Genomic DNA, 6,000 nt, shown 5'->3' with positions numbered 1-6,000 from the left:
TTGCAGGTAGATTCTTTACCTACTGAGCTATGAGGGAAGCCTGGTTACAGAGTAATTCTGTGCTAATTAGGTAATGCTACCACTTGAATGGTGATGAAAGTGACCATGGTATATTAAAAAAAAATATATGGACTGTTCTTTGAATTCCATCTATGATAGGTCATACTCAGGTGCTTGTTTTTACTTCAGTTTCCTGTGAAGGCTCAACATCTTAATCTCATCCAGGTAATATCAGTTCAGTTCAGTCGCTCAGTTGTGTCTGACTCTTTGCAACCTCATGGACTGCAGTATGCCAGGCTTCCTTGTCCATCACCAACTCCCGGGGCTTGCTCAAACTCATGTCCATAGAGTCAGTGATGTCATACAACCATCTTATCCTCTGTTGTCCCCTTCTCCTGCCTTCAATCTTTCCCAGAATCAGGGTCTTTTCACATGAGTCAGTTCTTTGCATCAGATTAAAGTATTAGAGTATTTGATACTTTACAAATAAAGTAAAGTATTTGATACTTTGCATCAAAGTATTAGAGTTTCAGCTTCAACATCACTCCTTCCAATGAACACCCAGGACTGATCTCCTTTAGGATGGACTGGTTGGATCTCCTTGCAGTCCAAGGGACTCTCAAGAGTCTTCTCCAATACCACAGTTCAAAAGCATCCATTCTTTGGCACTCAGTTTTCTTTATAGTCCAACTTTCACATCCATATGTGACTATTGGAAAAACCATAGCTTTGACTAGATGAACCTTTGTTAGCAAAATAATGTCTCTGCTTTTTAATATGCTGTCGAGGTTGGTCATTGCTTTTCTTCCAAGGAGCAAGTGTCTTTTAGTTTCATGGCTGCAGTCACCATCTGTCCTGATTTTGGAGCCCAAGAAAATGAAGTCTGTCACCATTTCCATTGTTTCCCCATCTATTTGCCATGAAGTGATGGGACTGGATGCCATGATCTTAGTTTTCTGAATGTTTAGTTTTAAGCCACCTTTTTGACTTTCCTCTTTCACTTTCATCAAGAGGCTCTTTAGTTCTTCTTTGTAATATACCACAATGGAAATTTTATCAACTTCAGCTCATCACAGCAACACCATCTTTATTATTCATAAACTTCATATTTTTCACATTTTCCTTAACATGATTGATTTTCATCTTTTTTATATACATGAGCTCTTTTAACATGTAAAAATACCTGCTTTTCATTATGTGTATTGAAAGCATTTTTTCGCAGTTGTAGTTTCTGCCATTCAAAAGTGTGTATGTGTGTTTTAAATGGATTTAAATTTATCATTTATTTTCTGTCTGGCTTTTGTGTTCTGTATCTTGCTTCAGAAAAACTTCACGATTTTGGACTCTTTTTTTCTTGTTTTCTTCTAATTCTTTGTCAGTTTCATTCTTTCAGTTCAGTTCAGTCGCTCAGTCGTGTCCGACTCTTTGCGACCCCATGAATCGCAGTACACCAGGCCTCCCTATCCATCACCAACTCCCGGAGTTCACTCAGACTCATGTCCATTGGGTCAGTGATGCCATCCAGCCATCTCATCCTCTGTCATCCCCTTCTCCTCCTGCCCCCAATCCCTCCCAGCATCAGAGTCTTCTCCAATGAGTCAAATCTTCCCATGAGATGGCCAAAGTATTGGAGTTTCAGCTTTAGCATCATTCCTTCCAAAGAAATCCCAGGGCTGATCTCCTTCAGGATGGACTGGTTGGATCTCCTTGCAGTCCAAGGGACTCTCAAGAGTCTTCTCCAACACCACAGTCCAAAAGCATCAATTCTTTGGCTCTCAGCTTTCTTTACAGTCCAACTCTCACATCCATACATGACCACTGGAAAAACCATAGCCTTGACTAGACGGACATTTGTTGGCAAAGTAATGTCTCTGCTTTTCAATATGCTGTCTAGGTTGGTCATAACTTTTCTTCCAAGGAGTAAGCGTCTTTTAATTTCATGGCTGCAGTCACCATCTGCAGTGATTTTGGAGCCCAAAAAAATAAAGTCTGACACTGTTTCCACTGTTTCCCCATCTATTTTCCATGAAGTGATGGGACTGGATGCCATGATCTTAGTTTTCTGAATGTTTAGTTTTAAGCCACCTTTTTGACTTTCCTCTTTCACTTTCATCAAGAGGCTCTTTAGTTCCTCTTCACTTTCTACCATAAGGGTGGTGTCATCTGCATATCTAAGGTTATTTATATGTCTCCCAGCAATCTTGATTCCAGCTTGTGTTTCTTCCAGTCCAGCGTTTCTCATGATGTACTCTGCATAGAAGTTAAATAAGCAGGGTGACAATATACAGCCTTGATGTACTCCTTTTCCTATTTGGAACCAGTCTGTTGTTCCATGTCCAGTTCTACTGTTGCTTCCTGATCTGCATACAGATTTCCCAAGAGGCAGATCAGGTGGTCTGGTATTCCCATCTCTTTCAGAATTTTCCACAGTTTATTGTAATCCACACATTCAAAGGCTTTGGCATAGTCAATAAAGCAGAAATAGATGTTTTTTGGAACTCTCTTGCTTTTTCCATGATCCAGCAGATATTGGCAATATGATCTCTCGTTCCTCTGCCTTTTCTAAATCCAGCTTGAACATCTGGAAGTTCTAGGTTCATGTACTGTTGAAGCCTGGCTTGGAGAATTTTGAGCATGACTTTACTAGCATGTGAGATGAGTGCAATTGTGTGGTAATTTGAACATTCTTTGGCATTGCGTTTCTTTGGGATTGGAATGAAAACTGACCTTTTCCAGTCCTGTGGCCACTGCTGAGTTTTCCAAATTTGCTGGCATATTGAGTGCAGCACTTTCACAGCATCATCTTCCAGGATTTGAAATAGCTCAACTGGAATTCCATCACCTCCACTAGCTTTGTTCGTAGTGATGCTTTCTAAGGCCCACTTGACTTCACATTCCAGGATGTCTGGCTCTAGGTCAGTGATCACACCATCGTGATTATCTGGGTCATGAAGATCTTTTTTGTACAGTTCTTCTGTATATTCTTGCCATCTCTTCTTAATATCTTCTGCTTCTGTTAGGTCCATACCATTTCTGTCCTTTATAGAGCCCATCTTTGCATGAAATGTTCCCTTGGTATCTCTAATTTTCTTGAAGAGATCTCTAGTCTTTCCCATTCTGTTGTTTTCCTCTATTTCTTTGCATTGATTGCTGAGGAAGGCTTTCTTATCTCTTCTTGCTATTCTTTGGAACTCTGCATTCAGATGCTTATATCTTTCCTTTTCTCCTTTGCTTTTCTCTTCTCTTCTTTTCACAGCTATTTGTAAGGCCTCCCTAGACAGCCGTTTTGCTTTTTTGCATTTCTTTTCCATGGGGATGGTCTTGATCCCTGTCTCCTGTACAATGTCATGAACCTCATTCCATAGTTCATCAGGCACTCTATCTGTCAGATCTAGGCCCTTAAATCTATTTCTCATTTCTACTGTATAATCATAAGGGATTTGATTTAGGTCATACCTGAATGGTCTAGTGGTTTTCCCTACTTTCTTCAATTTAAGTCTGAATTTGGCAATAATGAGTTCATGATCTGAGCCACACTCAACTCCTGGTCTTGTTTTTGTTGACTGTATAGAGCTTCTCCATCTTTGGCTGCAAAGAATATAATCAATCTGATTTCGGTGTTGACCATCTGGTGCTGTCCATGTGTAGAGTCTTCTCTTATGTTGTTGGAAGAGGGTGTTTGCTATGACCAGTGCATTTTCTTGACAAAACTCTATTAGTCTTTGCCCTCCTTCATTCCATATTCCAAGGCCAAATTTGCCTGTTACCCAGGTGTTTCTTGACTTTCTACTTTTGCATTCCAGTCCCCTATAATGAAAAGTGGAGAAGGCAATGGCACCCCACTCCAGTACTCTTGCCTGGAAAATCCCATGGACGGAGGAGCCTGGTAGGCTGCAGTCCATGGGGTTGCTAGGAGTTGGACACGACTGAGCAACTTCACTTTCACTTTTCACTTTCATGCACTGGAGAAGGAAATGGCAACACACTCTAGTGTTCTTGCCTGGAGAATCCCAGGGATGGGGGAGCCTGGTTGGCTGCCGTCTATGAGGTTGCACAGAGTCGGACACGACTGAAGTGACTTAGCATAGCATAATGAAAAGGACATCTTTTTTGGGGTTAGTTCTAAAAGGTCTTGTATGTCTTCATAGAACTGTTTAACTTCTATTTATTCAGTTTTTCTTTTTGAGAGTAGAATTTTAAAATTTTCTTTATATAGCTTATGCATGTTCTGCTAAGTTTACATATTTTTTTTTATAAATGGAATGTGTCTGATCCTTTTATATTTATTAGACTATAAGTGACTTTTCTTGAGGCAGGTTATACCTACTATCCAATAACATTTTTTATTGGATATGGGTTCCCTGGTGGCTCAGATGGTAAAGCCTCTGTCTACAATGCGGGAGACCAGGGTTCGATCCCTGGGTCAAGAAGATTCCCTGGGGAAGGAAATGGCAACCCACTCCAGTACTCTTGCCTAGAAAATCCCATGGATGGAAGAGCCTGGTGTCCATGGGGTCGCCAAGAGTAGAACACGACTGAGCGACTTCACTTTCACTTTCACTTTTCATTGGATATTGAAGTCTATCAAATGGATTTTTGGCCCCTGTACAAAGATGATCAAATGAATTTTCTCCTTGGATCTATTATTACTATAGTTAATGATAGTTTTAGATAGGCTGTTGTTGAACCATCCTTGCATTACTTGAATATATCCCACTCTATTAGGATGTATTATGCTATAAATATCCTGCTTGGTTCTATTTGCTAATATTTTAATTGAGAGCAATTTTGAGTTTTCAGAACTATCAAGAGCCGTGTCTATATATTTACTCTTTATACCGAGCACATAATACCTAGCCCTGTGTCTGAAGCAGAAGAAATTCTCAGTAAATATTTGTGAAAAGCAGGGTGGTTCCACAAGTCATATGATTTGATTCTCTTAACTCTTCTGGTCTGTTCTAGAAAGAGATTCCACTATTAAGAGCAGACTAAAGGTCAGTGAGTTGGTCATGTGAGGATCTGTCCAGGTCCTTTGAAAACTTCTTTGTGTGTTCACCTGATCTTCTGATTACTCATAACCTTTTTGGGTCCTTTCACCCCTGTTATGACTAGACATGTTTTTTTCCTTGAGCAAGCTTCCAGATATCAGCAAAGACATCTCTGACAGGAGCGAGCCTAAATTTTCAGAACAAACAGTTTATTATCATGAGGCACTGCTCGGGTGTCTGATCTGGACCAAACCCATGTGAGCTAAGAGAAGAGCTTGAGCTTGACCTGGCAGATGCTGGTGTTGGCTCAGTGATCACAGTATAATCAGCATAGCTATTACCTGGCCAGGGTTCCAGGCAGCCACCCAGAAGTCCCACCAATATAATTCCTGTAGGTGCCTTCCCCCCCCTCCCACCCCACCCCACTTTCTTCTCATTAGCTTCCAGCAACAGCAAATGAAATCCTGTCTTTTGGTGGTTCCACAAGTGTTTCCATTCATCTCCAAAGAGTTCAGTGGCCTGGGTGTATGGGAAGTTCTCTAAGAAAAGTCACATTTGGAAACCAGAGGGCAGAAGAAATACATGGCCAGAGATTATTTTGTGTCAGAATAGCTGTGATGATAGATGCTACAGATGAGCAGTTACTAATGATGACCAACCTGCTCACCCGCAGTTACTCTGGTACTCTGCTTCCTGTATGCTGTTGCATTTCCCCCAACCTTTCCCCATAGCATCTTTCTTAGAGTCACAAAATTGACTCAAAATCTCAAAAATTTCCATATATCTACTTTTTTTATTTTCAAGTGTTCTATATTTCTATCTAATTAGCCTCTTTTGGTTTTTCCTGTAGCCAGTTATATGTACTATTTGATTTACGGCAATACTCACAGGAGTCCTGTACCCAAACATATAATACTTCAATTGCACTGACTATTCAATTTAAAATTCTCTTTACAATTAAATGTGACCTATTGTTGGTTATTACTGATGTAATAGGTAAGAGCATATTTAA

This window comes from Bos taurus, chromosome 7 (assembly GCF_002263795.3).
Source record: "Bos taurus isolate L1 Dominette 01449 registration number 42190680 breed Hereford chromosome 7, ARS-UCD2.0, whole genome shotgun sequence".
In the NCBI taxonomy this organism is placed as follows: Eukaryota; Metazoa; Chordata; class Mammalia; order Artiodactyla; family Bovidae; genus Bos; species Bos taurus.
The sequence above is the reverse complement of the archived record's forward strand: the minus strand, read 5'-3'. Positions refer to the sequence as shown.